Source organism: Tachypleus tridentatus, chromosome 7 (assembly GCF_004210375.1).
Source record: "Tachypleus tridentatus isolate NWPU-2018 chromosome 7, ASM421037v1, whole genome shotgun sequence".
In the NCBI taxonomy this organism is placed as follows: Eukaryota; Metazoa; Arthropoda; class Merostomata; order Xiphosura; family Limulidae; genus Tachypleus; species Tachypleus tridentatus.
The window spans coordinates 3,239,400-3,253,933 of record NC_134831.1 but is presented as its reverse complement, the minus strand read 5'-3'; the positions used below and the strand labels follow the sequence as shown (position 1 = coordinate 3,253,933).

Sequence of the window (14,534 nt, the reverse complement as noted above, 5' to 3'; positions counted from 1 at the left end):
GATTAGCCAACTCTTGCTTGGAATGAGTGCAAAAATGGCAGTCGCCAAGAAACAAATGAAAACACACAACTCCAATGTATAAGATACAGAGAGAGGGCTTCTAACATGCAACGAAAGATGTATGGTGCAAAAGCCAAACCCAAAGGTAGAGTGTGAAACTGTATATTACCCTACGATAGAAAAATAAAAATATGGGTTATAACACTCTGATGTAGGATTTTAAAGAAAAACCTTAGAGGTGCCCAACTTAATCATCCAAATCTGAAGAGAGAAATCTCACTAAAATTTCAGCTAAGATTCCATGATGAAGCATGAACATGTTTTTAACACTAGACAAGCCCATGGTCATTTTGAAGGCCACAAACTAGCGGGAGAAGACGCCTTAAACATCACGAGAAAGATGCAATAACCTCGTGTGCAAAAAGATCATTGCACCACCTCTGAAAGACGTTAGCATAGAATGAGATCCTGAGGAGAACAAAAGGAAGCAGGTACAATGAATAGGGATGAGGAGTAAGAAAGGGATGTTGAAACCTTCAGACAATACCCTGACAAACTTCTACTTGATCTGAACTCATCAGGTGAGCATTAGAACTGTTTGTTGACTAATCATGCGACTTCATGACAAACGATAAGTATGGCACCAGAGGAAGAAGGAACAGACCAAGACTAGGAAGGGGATGGTTGGAGGACAGGAATCGGTGCTATTTTTGGCTCTGTCTCAAAGAAATGGGTCACCAAATGATAAACGATGCATTATTGTTGGACTGAAGCAACCTTCATCTCCAAAGACTCAAAAATTATGTCACACATGCAAGATCTTACAAACTGTGCCACATGAAGGTCTCATAGATAAGAAGTATGCAGATGGATCCACAAGCATGATCCAAGTGATCCTAACAACAAAGACACCACGTTTGCAGGGCCAGAGCCGAACACAACAGGCAGGCCAATGTGGAAATAAGGAATGAGAGAACTTTTCCAAAAAACTCCTTCATATTCCAGTGAAGACTTCAGACAAGAGATAGATCATTGAGATGTATTGCAACAAAGTCATCACAGTATGAGAAAGACAGGAGTAGTGAATACCTGGTAGATAAATGGGAGATTTGTGATTTACCACTCCAACCCCTGAACAGGCAGAAGTAAACGTAACAATTTTTTGGTCCAGATGTAAACAATCTATCCAACCTTAAGGGAGAGAGAAGGAAATGATCTATCGCGCGTAAGGGATGAGACATGTTAATGCCATCACCGAACTGAAATGAGAAATACTCAACACAAACCCGATTATGGGTGAAAAGTAAATGAGGTAAGGTGGCAAAACTGTATAAAAGGTAAAGACTGGGACCATAAGAGATAGAATGAAGAGACAAGACATCACATGAGAAATAAATTCCAAGAAACAGATGAAAGTTGATCAGAAATCTCTGGAAGTGTGTGAGAAGGCATGGGAAACTCGGTTGGGGTGAGGAGAAATGATCAAAATCCCTTTCAGACAAATGTTGTCCCATATAATGCTCAATTTTCCTATGAATGAATGCAAGTAAATAGCCTGCTGGGTCACTTGCACCTGTGGCCTGAAGTAAGGCATCATTTGAATGAGAAGTATCTGAAGTAGTAACGTTAACTGAGAAATTCAGGCTTGAGATCGAACAAACAAGTGAAATATTAAAACAGGAGTAAATAACTTCTTTCAAACTCAAAGTGGAAATTTCTTGAAATAAATTGTAAGTTACACTGGTGTAAACCACTCCAACCAAAACTTGAAGAAAAATAAAAATGTCTAAACCTCAGCATCACAAAAAAGTGACTTTTCGGTAGAGACACATAAGAGGGAGCTAGATTCGTCACGTGACGATGGTGTATTCCTATTGGTGAAAAGATGACGCTTTATGATTTGCATGGAAGATATGTTGAAATCTTTGATTCCAATAGGTGGGTGCAAAATGGTTGTGGCATACGTTATTAAAAAATCGCATATAGAGGGTAGCACAAAATGGGAAAACTTAATCTTGTAAGGAAAGTTCCTTATTACAACACTGGAATAAGTTTGAGATTTATAGGGAGTGTTTTACAGTATTTTCTCTATTGAACAACGTGATATTAATGTTTATGGAAGATAAAAACTTTTATTTAAACAGTGTGTGCTTTCTTATAGGAAAGCCACTGTGGGATGTATGCTGATTCTGCCGAGGAAGATCGAACTGCGGATTTTAATGCTACAGAATCAAAAACCTACATTTTTTTCGTCAGGAATGATTTAGTTATAAACATCGTAAGAAATATCCAGTCTGTTTTCTTGTGATATCAATAATGTTACAAAAGTATTAATATTCACTTTGTCTCTTTCACCTGTGTAGCGCAAAGGCATATTTTGTAATGATTTATGTTTCAAGTTAAAATGTGTAACCCCAAGATGATTCATAACTTTAATGGTGTAATTTAGAGGATTGAATACAAGTTTTTGTTTATTTTTCACAGTTTTGTGGTTATATAATTGATAAGCTTCTCTTTGTTTTCAACACTGGTGTCTGAGCATTGAATTTACTCACAGTTGCTCTTTTAATATATATCATTGAGCTAGAATTATTACTTCATAGTTGTAATATTAATGACTGCATTTCTTTACCATTGTGCAAAAAATATTGTAAAAGATGTTTATGTGAAAGATCCTAAGCACAAACATACCAAGAAAAAAAATTCGTTATGTGGAAGTTTAAAAATAATATGTACCTCAGCAGCTTTATTTCGTTTAAACTTAAAGAAAAGTATGGTAAATTGAATAGGGTAATTACACTTATTAATATTTGAATTCAGGTTTGAAGCTCTGTATTTGTGTTGGACAGAAGTGTGAGTCCAAGGTATGAACCCTTGAAATTTTGTAGAAGGTTGCAAAAGAATGATATTGTAATTTAAAGCTAAATTTGTACTCAGTAATAAAATATTCGTAATAAAACTGTATTTTTGGAACACAGTACTAATCTATAATTAATTAGCAGGTATTATTTTACCTTAACTATATCACTTCATAAATCAGTTACTTATTTTTCTAAACCTATGTGTTGACATGTTTTTAAAATTCTTCTTGTTGGTTCATTAATTTTTAAAACTTTTCTGTTGAATGATTACATGACGTTAAGTTGATTATTTTGTAAATTTCACATTACAAATCCTTACTATCTTCTTCAAATTACTTTATTTAGCAAGACACAAAGTTCTGTATCATTATCCTGCTAAAATTCAAAGCAATGGTTTATTAATGTCAGGCTACTCAAGTATGGCAAATTCTTCATAATTCTCCCAACTTTGACAATATTTCACTTTTGTCTTCTGTATAAGAATAAAAAAAAACTCTAGGGATGTAAACATGTTAATATGCATAAGAAATATAAAGGTCCAAACTGAATGTTATGAGTGGATTTATTTTCTTATTATAATGACTTAATTATTAAAAACTGCAAATGTATATATATCATTTTTCACTGCAATTACTTTTTTCATAACATTATTACACTATATGTGATGCAATGTATAAATACGATTTAACTTTGAAAATATTCAATTGTTTAACATTAGAAACACCTTGCTATTTTCTGATATATCAAGGAAAAATTAGTTACAAATGGGTATTGTAATTCATCTCATCCAAATACAGCTAGTACATTTTATATCAACAAAACTTTGCATTAAAAAAATAACTAGCCCCAATAAAAATAGTAGCATAGTTCAGAAAGTGTTATAAATTGTTGGATATTTCGATATAAAAGGGTAAATTGGGAAACTCCGTAAAAAGTCATCATTACCATGTGAACTTTTAATGTTATATACATATATTTCATTATATATACATATTTTTTTTAGTATCAGAATTATTTTAAGCAGTTACGTTAAGTGATTGAATTATTAATTAAGTTACATCCTTTTTTTTCAGATATATCTCCTCATTACAACAAATGGGAAACCAGAGATCAAAATTCGTTTGTCTCCGCTCTTTAGAGACTTTCTGGAAGTAAATGCAGATAAACAATACACTGCTCCTTAACTTTTAAGGTATGTTATAGATTACTATTATTTTACTGAGATATTTTCTTCTTCATTGAACCTAACATCCTTATGAAACACAATAAAAAACAATAGCAGTAATTGTGAAGTTCATTGTTATGTTTGTCTGTTCATTTAACAGTATGAGAACTTTAATTTAAGATATCGCCTCATAATTAACTATTGTTTATTTTGTAATATCCATAAATTCCATTCAGTATCAGCTTTTACTAGTGAAAAAATAGAATAATATTTGTCTTCGTGGCCAATGTAATTATTTTCACTTGTAAAATGTTTAGCTAAATTTAAATCCATTCATTCCAATTTACTTTAGTTGATTTGTGACTGGGAGAAGTGTTTCAACTGAATAGTAATGTTCCTATGATAAAATTTCTGACATTATAGAACTCGGTTTTGTTGGAGATCGTTTTTAGATACTTTAAATTTTGATGCATTCACTTTTTGATAGAAACACTTGTTTTTACTATAATTTGTACAGTTTATCTAAGAGGTAGTTCTCTCTATATGTTAAGAAAAAAAAAGATTCCAGTGAAAAATAATATTAATAACTTTTTGTATTTACATGTATAACTTTAATGAGATGTAATTTATTGTATAATAATAAGAGTTACTTTTCTGTTTGTTGTATTTGCATAACTTTTTGCAATAGCAAAGGGGCCTGGCATGGCCTAGCGCGTAAGGCGTGCGACTTGTAATCCGAGGGTCGCGGGTTCGTGCCCGCGTCGCGCCAAACATGCTCGCCCTCTCAGCTGTGGGGGCGTTATAATGTTACGGTCAATCCCACTATTCGTTGGTAAAAGAGTAGCCCAAGAGTTGGCGGTGAGTGGTGATGACTAGCTGTCTTCCCTCTAGTCTTACACTGCTAAATTAGGGACGGCTAGCACAGATAGCCCTCGAGTAGCTTTGTGCGAAATTTCAAAACAAACAATAGCAAATGCTTTCAATTCAAAAATAAATAAATGACATTTTTATGCTTTGTAAATAAAAATAATAATAATAAAAACTGTGTTAGTGGGTTATGTAAATCCTTATAAAAGAAATCATTTATGCATATCTGTACACATTTTAACATGATAAAGAATATAACATAATTCCACATTTTTGAGTACTTTCTCAGATGCATGAGTGAGAGAAAAATAAACAAATCTACTAAAAATGTGAAACAAATATTTATTTTTCAAAATGTAAATAAAAAATTAAATATTTTTTAAATAATTCATGGAGAAATTTATTTCTTTAATGGTTTGAGAAAAGGAATTAGAAGAACCTTGTTGATTTTGTTTTTCTTCTTTTGTGTGATCTTTATACCTGCTTAGAGTTCAACTTATATTCCAAAGTAAGGAAAATACTATGGTATATTGTAAATATTTATACAACTGGGAATGGTTCAAGAAGTTATAGAAAGAATTGTGGCACTGCTGATATGTAATGAATTTTATTTTATTTTTATGATAAAGTGTATGTAACATTTTTATCAGTAGAAAGAAAATTCAAAGCTGAAGACATCTGCTTATAGAGAAATGGTTGAAAATAAATTTTTATAGATTCTTACACAGTTCTTGTTGGATTTACAAACTTATAAAACTTAAACTGTTTCTTCTATCACGTGTTAAAAATGTCATCAATGTTCAGAATGGTTTAATCGTATTTTAGCCTAACTTGTTGCCCTTTTTTATGGAAATCGTGTTGGTAAAAATTTGTAGTTTAACATATGGAATTATTTACTCTTAATTTGTCAGCATGTCATTAGAGTGCTCTACACTGTAAGAATACATTAAACTTATAATATACAGACACTAATTTAATAAAATGAGTATAATGTAGAAAAAGCATATTTTCTGAACAAATATCAGAAAAAACATATCTATGTTTCTATGTGTTTAATGTATATATATATATATATGTTTTGCAAATGTCCCACCTGTTATGTATATTTGTAGATTCTGTAATATAAGTATCAAAATTGTGTGAATTGTGTATATAATAAATTTGTATTGAAAAAGACAATTGTGTGTATCGGTTTTGTTGGTAAATATAAATTTGATACACATTGATACTCAATTAACTCCAAATTCAAATAACAATTTCTGACTATTTGAAACCGTGATACATAACATAATAAATCGGAGAGTCGTCTGTGATAAAGTGTAATACGCAGTATAATAAAACACATAATCAAAACTCGTTACTATGTTAAAAATTAAATATACTCATACACATGTTCAAATGACTTGCAAGAAGCAGTTTACAAAGCCAGCATCGCTCTAGCAAAAGTAGGTTAACAGAGTGTGTTCACCAGATTTCTCCATGAGCAGCAACATACTATAAGCCAACAAAGGAAAATAAAACATGTCATTAAAGAATAATACCACGAACAAAGTGAAACAAGTTAAGAAATATTTTATATTTCACTGAATATTTGTAACATTTATGAAGTTCAAGCACACAGCAATTTTCCATAATTCAGCTATGCAGGATTTGAAAATAATACTGATGTATTTCTGTCATATAAGGAGATTTGTGAATCGGACAGAAAAGAAAAAAAACGTACTTAGATCAAATTATTATTTCGTTCAACACAATGAACATTTTTTTTTGTAATTACGTTTGTACCCAAAAATACAAAAAATCTAAAGAAAAGGGTCAAAATTGGTGTAAAATATGCATCATCATTTGTTATGATTTTTTAATGAAATTATATCTTTTAGTCTCATGAACTGTATTGTTATTGTTCTTGTATGTATTGTATTTTAAACATCTCATTCCAACGACCAGTAGTAATCGGCCATCATGATGATCTTCCACCTTCCCCGACAACTATTCTCTACTTCTTAATGTCTTAATGAAGCAGTCAAATTGCATTTCCATTGCCTTAGTCACTCTGATCTGGCTCTCCCAGCGAGCGTCAAAGTAAATATTTAGCTCAATTGATTTGTCAGCCGGATATGTCTTTTTGGTATTTGATTCACTTGGCAGGTACATATGAACTACTGAGAAAGACATAGCTCGTTTCCAATGCTGAGTAAAAATCAGCTACAGGAATGACTGATTTCACTTCATCCACAATGACCAAGTTCATCTTACGGGAAAGATAACGTTCGTATAGAGCCTGAGACATGATCTCTTTTATTCTTTGCTAAACACCACTTCACTTACCCTGAGCTGTAAAATTTCGTGCATCAATTACACTTTATATTAGCTTCTGCTGGATATATGCATATGAACTTTCGGCTGTCTTGAAACCAATAGCTTCTGTCAAGATATTTCAATGCCAAATCCTTTCCGTCTCACAAATCAGGCAAGTATACTCTGCACACTGAGCTGAAGGTTTAATCAGCTATAAAGCACCGATGAGGTTTTCTTTTTTAAATCTTGAACTACCTTTTATTTTCTACCAAAATCACTAGTCATCATTAACAGTTTAATCGAACTTTAACTTTCTCTAGACCTTTAATCTAATAACTTCGGTTGACCTCGCTGTGTATCTAGAATTTCGACTGGTTTGCCGAGATTTATCACTCGCTGGAAGAGCGGTAAGTCTATAGATTTGCATATATAAAATCAAAGGTTTGATTCCCCTTGGTGTACAAGAGCAGCTAGTTTAGCTATAAGAAAAACACTCACTCTGCCAAGATTCTGTTACAACAGAAAGCGATCGAATGATTAACGCAAGACATCCTATCAACATATCACTACCAGATTTCGCTTTATAATTCAAAAAGAAAGATTTGTAATGAATTTTCAACCGTGGAGCTTTCAACCAACAAAATATTCCAACAATGTAATAATCGACCGGTTACAACATGACATTCTGGAGACATTTTACTGCATACCGCCTCTTCAAAGCTCAGAAAACAAAAAATGCCACTAACTTTCACTTTTTGATTTTTTAATTAAATGATTATTTGAACTGCTGATCTATTAGTTTATCCTACTCATAATAATTAGGAACTTGGCAAATAGAACCTTGACCGATCATCAAAATTGGCAGACTTTTCTTCATCGGTCTTTCCTTGTCTGCCTCCCTAAAAAAAAAAAAAAAAAAGTGTGTGCTTTCTTATAGCAAAGCCACATCGGGCTATCTGCTGAGTCCAGCGAGGGGAATCGAATCCCTGATTTTAGCGTTGTAAATCCGTAGACTTACTGCTGTGCCAGCAGGGAATTCAGTGAAGAAGATTATATGTTACAGTACTAATATGATTTGAGACAACCACCTTATTTGTCTCTGATACCTCGAATAACTAGTTGTACAGAAGCCTATTGCTGATATAGATTTTAAGTTTTTTGATATGTTCAAGGAAACTAATAATTCACTTCATCAGTATGGTGATAGACAAAATAAAGTTTATCCCATGTTAAAGGGGCGGACTTGCTGAAAAAGAATAAGAACCATAGCGTCTGAGGAACCACCAGTAAAGCAACCATGAGAGGCTTTCCAGAAGAGACCTAGTATAGAACTCTTTTCCAAGTCACCTATGGTTACCACAAACTGGTCTACATTGAAGCAGACTCAATTTATCAAGTGTCATTACAAATAAAAATGACAGTCAAATTGACACAGGTCTAGAAACATTAAAACCAGGTAAACATAGGTTGATGAAAATACCTTCCGTCAGTTATAAGGATAGACCTGATGTTCACAGGACAGGTAGCTGAAGCTAAAAACTTGGTGAAGGCCCAAGCAGATCTCATGGCATCCAGCCACCGATTAATATGGCATACTCAATGAAATATGTATCTCTGCTTCATGAGTAAAATACAGTAATAAAAAGTGAGTTTAGAGAGGATCCGAACAATACATTGCAGATTATATTGGTTTAGGCACGTGATGTCGCTGTAGCCAATACAATTTGTCATAAAAAGGAAGAAAATTTGAAGACATACAGAAATGAAAATGTAAGGAGTCAAACAGATTATTTGTTAATTAGGAGAGAGGAAGTGACTAGATGGGAAGTTGCAGATTACTAAGCAATATTAAGCAAAGCCTTAAACTACACTATCGGGTTTTAGTGATAAATTACGAAATGAAAGGGAAAGGCAGAATAGTGGTTTAAACAGTGTACCATCAAAATAAGATGGAGAAGTTTAAAGAAAGAAATGCATCAAAGGAGTTCTTAGAAAGGATGGTGATGGAGTGCAGGCATATTTAATGGGATAAAAATGTGAATGATATATGGGAAGAGGTTGTTAAAATATATGTTATACTTGGTGATCAAAGAGAGAAACTATTTCCAGAGTGGTGGAATAAGTACGTGCAGACTAATGTAAAAGAGAAGAAAAAATTTAAGAGACGGCAGTGAACCAGTGCAATCTGGATTGATACGTAGTATTGAAAAAAAGAAATATATAAGGCTATATTACCAAACAGAGAACATATGTAAAGCTTTATGAGAAATTTGAAGGGAAGAATAGAGGAAGAAGAAAATTATGTGCAGATTAGCCAAAACAAGTGAAGGGAAACGAGGGATATGTATGGTGCGAATTTATTAAGGATAATAATGTCATTGTTATTGTAAAGATGATACATACCAAAATTAAATGGGGATTATACTTCAAACACTTATTAAATGAAGAGTGTAAATCGGAAAAATATGAACGCTGGAGTCTATGACACATATGAGGAAATAGTTAAAGAGTTAGAGAAAAAGGGAAAGCAATCAGCTCAGACAACATACATATATATATATATATACTCATTGGAGCATTTAAGAAGCAACGAAAGCTAAACAGTTAGATGATGTGTAGACTTTTCAGTATTGTATTTATAGAATGGAAAGGCAACAAAGGAATGTCTGCAGCAACTATCGATGTACAGTATTTTGTGTCACACAATGAAGATATAGGAGAGGATTACAGATCAGAGACTGAGAAAAGACAGAAAAATTTAGTTTTATGTTTGTTAGATTAACAATAGATGTTATATTTCTATTGAGAAGATTGATAAAGGAGTATGTGGAGGAAAGAAAAGACTTGTACATGATATTCATCGACCTGGAAAAGGTTAATGACAGAGGGCCAAGAGAGATGATACTGCAGTGCGCAAGAAAAAGGAATGTCCCACGAATGTCCCATAACGTATGGGAAGTAACAGAAGCATTTGGAAAAAACTTTGATTGGAGACAGAGAAATTTCCACTGAAAGTTAGAGTCTATCAGGGATCAGAATCACACTTCTCACTTTCATAACAGTGCTTGACAAAACATACAAAGACAAATGCAATGATATATATTATTTGCAGTACATTTTGTGCTTTGTGGAGAAAACAAAAGTGAGTAAAATGGAAATAGAATGGTGAATATGATGTTTATAGAAATATAGTCCGAATGTAAGTAGCAGATAACAAAATCCAAAGAGAGGAGAAGATAGAGAGAATGGCAAGGTACTTCACTATGGCGAAGAATTAAAGAAAGGGAGGGCGTTTAAATATTTCAGAACAAATGTGCAACATATGGAATACTGAGTAAAGAAGTCAAGGAAAGTATACATAAAGCATGGATGACATGGGGAGAAGTCGTTAGAGCGACAGTGGGGTATTTAAGTAGGGGCTAGAGGGGGCTCAGCCCCAGCACCCATTGATAATTTTATTCTATGTAAAATTACATGGGTTGTAGGGTCCACAAGAATTATTCGCTTATGGGCCCACACAATATTAAATCTGCCACTAAGAGTGATGTCTTACAGTCACATGTGAATAGAGACGGAAAAAAAATTATAAGGCGATTAATGTTGGAGTTTAAGAAATGAGGAGCAGATGGTGAGGTGGGTAACAGGGGTATCAAAGAAAGACGACACAAAACTTAAAGAAAAAGGTTGAAGGTAACTACATTTTACAAAGAAGACAAGAATACGAAATGATACGAGAGTATGCCAAATCAATTTAGCTCTGAAACAGAACAGGAACCAGTAGATGGCAAGGATAAAAGTTCCATGTAATTAGGAAAACTACTAAATGGGAGAAAAATGTATTTGGATCAGAATTAGTTATCTATATATTCTTACGCGAACAATTTTCCGTTTGAACATCTTTTGTAAAGTTAGACGTTAGAATAATTTACAATTTAAGACATCTTATAGAAACGTTACAGAAGAAACAAACGAATTTATCATAATGTAGATTGAACTTTTTTTCACTATCTTATTTAAAAGAATCTACAGAACAAAAGAATAAAGTTATAGAACTATATTTTGTGAATTTGGCGCGTCATTTTGTGATCGTGCAGAGTGTGTGAAAGCAAAATTTTCTCTTGAATTTTCCGCAAAGCTACACGAAGGCTATCTGTGTTAGTTGTCCCTAATTTTGCAGTGTAAGACTAGAGGGAAGGCAGCTAGTCATCACAACCCACATGAATCAGAATAAGTCTTTATTAAAGGCTTTTATGCTATTGTAGTAAGTTGTAAATCACTAATACTTTTGTTTTGAGCTTCTTTGCTGATTAATTCGTTACGAATTTTTAAACCTTACAACCTTAACAGTAAGGAAGAATATTTTTGAAACAAGCACAACGTTTCGATCACTGGTGCTATAGTTTTTGTATACTTGAGAATTATTTCACCAGTGTGTGTGTTTTTCATATAGTAAAACCACATAGAGCTAGTTGCTCTCTCAACCGAGGGGAATCGAGCCCCTGAGTTGAGCGTTGTAAATTCGAAGACTTACCGCTATTCCAGCGGGAAACCATTTCACCAGTGATCGAAACATTGTGCCTGTTTTAAAAATATTCTTTCTTACTGTAAAAGCTGTAACTTTTATTATTATAATTTTCGATCGTTGTTAAAATGATTGTTTCGTTCGTGTGTTGTTGTTTTGAATTAAGCACAAAGCTACACAATGGGCTATCTGTGCTCTGCCCACCACGGGTATTGAAACCCGGTTTTTAGCGTTGTAATTCCGCAGACATACCGCTGAGCCACTGGGGGTCCCGTTCGTGTGATATACCAGTATTGTATGGAATAAATTAAATTTTAACGTTCTCCTTGGTTCTGTCGCAAGTTTAGAAGTTATTAATTTTAAAACGCACATCACGAGCCAGGAAAATGGTGTTATTTATTTTTTTGGTGACGAAAAAAACTAACAACACTCCATTGCGGCATTTGTTGAACTGTTTTGAAAATGTATTAAAGTTTTGACTGGTCATGAAGGATGCGTTTGGCATATTATTTAGAGCGGCGACAAATCTCTATCGCTCAGATAAAAGCACTAAAGTATCGATATAAAGTGTTAGTTATGGGAAAACTTGTAAATGCAAGCGTTCTAAATGAGCTTCGTGTATAAAATGCAGTCTTTGTAGATGATTTGGTGCTTTTTAATAATCAAAATACAGAGTTACACTGTAAACGTGGGGAAAAGCAACCAATTGTAAGTGAAACACACATTGAACAAGGAAAAAACAATGATTTTGATGAGAATGAATTGAATTTCAAGATTGTAATGATGCTAATTAATACAAGAATGATACTGATGATGTGATTGAATCTCCTATTCTGAATGATGTTGAGATGTTCAGGACGACCTTGATGTAAATACCACTCCTGTTTCTCGGAAATGTCATATAAACCATACACGGAAGGTTCCAATCGAAACCATTGACGCTATTGGTATTCGCTATTATTTTGGTTCAGTTTCCAACTCAAATTATAACCTACCTGGCAAAGAAGTATGCCGATAGTGTGGACCTTCCATCGGAGTCTGAAATTTACCAAAGTGTCATTCTTTTAATGGCGTAGTACAAGAAGCATAGGTCAAGTGTTACCGTTCACAAGGGCTTTTGGAATCTCTTTATAAATACTTTGGTAAATAAAGTTGGTAATAAGATTTCACAATTATTTCTATGGTAGCTTCGGCCAAGTTCAACATCATTCATAAGGACGACAAGGAAATTGCTACTCATCCAACTAATCCTAAGGTTAAGTCGTTTGTCTCTCAGTTGAAGAGTAGACATGAAAAAACATTACAATATGAGAATGTAAAGATTCAATCAAGATGAAACTATTAGTTAAGTATTTTAGTTTTGTTTAGTACCAGGTTTTACTGTGTTGTTGGACATCCAATCGCTTGTAGTTTTGTCATTTATTTTAAAACCATAAAAACAATAATAACAAATGCACAGATTTATTTTTTAACTAGATAAACCCTAAACACGACCCTTTGGACATTTCCACATCGATACTTTTCAGGTTAGTACTTTATAATGTTGGCCGGACGTGTAAGGAATGTGTTAAACCTAAATTTATCTAGCAGAAACTCTACCCTACGGACGGGTGTTTGTAGTAGTATTTACAAACCGCAGTACTCCTATCTACTTTAAGAACTAATTAATAGTTAACGAGTTTCAAATTTTTTCTTAGAAATTGAAGGAATCAGACTGACTTTCAACAATGTATAAAGACGTCCATCATGTGCTAAGTTTCGTTTTCAAAAGGCAGATAGTTTTGAGATATATAAAAATATCGTATTTAAGAGAACAGTCATGATAAGAATAATACCAAACTGTTATTAAAGATATAATGTGTGCCCACCAGCATATCTACTTAAGTGCAAACTTTTCAAGCTTTTACGGAAGTGAATTTTTCAATGAGATCACCAAAATCCAAATCTCCGGCAATGACGTTTCTGTTAGATAATACAACCAAGTTGTTTAGACACTTATGAGTCATTGCTCTTCTTATGTAGGTCTCTATAAGTTTTAGCTTGGAAAATCATTAATTACTTGATGCAACAGTTACTGAGATAGTGAGAAGAAACCGAAGAGCAATCCTAAAATTGGGAAATATGTTGATTTGTCTTGAGGGAAAGAAAATGCATCATTTTTATGGCGTTTTTCTTGAGTAACGCAGAAAAATATTTTTTTTTTTCTTTTCAGTAATCTTGTAGTCACCAACGTCACAATTTCTATAATTTATGATCAGTTCTTGTATTTCAGTTGTACATTTGTTTACCTCTAACTTCGCTAACTATTGAAATTCATACATAAAACTAAATATATTATGGTGTGTTTCAGCTATTCAATTCTATCGTAAGTAGCTGCGTCCATTACCCTATTGAATCAGTTTATATGGTAAACCCGATGTACATCTGTGACAGATTAATCATCAGTAAACATATTCCTTCTTCGTATTTCAGTGTCCTTGAAAACTGCATCTTTCTGCAGGTCATTTATCTTGCATCAGTCCCTTTTGAAGCTACTTTCTAAGTATCATTTTAACTTCATGCATGTGCTCTCTAAAATTTAGAGTACACTTGGTATGTCCACGGTGTCAGTTGATAATGCTTCAAGCTAGCTAGCCATCAAGAGAAGTGTACGTTTCTATCAACACAGAATTAAATCGCTCTTCGTGAACATTGATAAAAGATTCAGTTCCAGACGAAATAGAAGACTCAATATAGTTTTTAACTTCATAAAACTCTCTACACAAACCATTATTTGTAATAACCTTTGTTATAAATTGTGTTGTTGTTTGTACATCAAATA

General features: G+C 33.3%; 1 long non-coding RNA gene across 1 annotated transcript; it reads left to right on the top strand.

The window, feature by feature from the left end:
• Positions 1 to 1,943: 1,943 nt before the first annotated feature.
• On the top strand, positions 1,944 to 4,264 carry LOC143257930 (uncharacterized). The gene is made up of 3 exons (XR_013032031.1): positions 1,944 to 2,017; positions 2,162 to 2,278; positions 3,935 to 4,264. It is a non-coding gene; the product is annotated as an uncharacterized LOC143257930 (long non-coding RNA).
• The last annotated feature ends 10,270 nt before the right edge of the window (positions 4,265 to 14,534 follow it).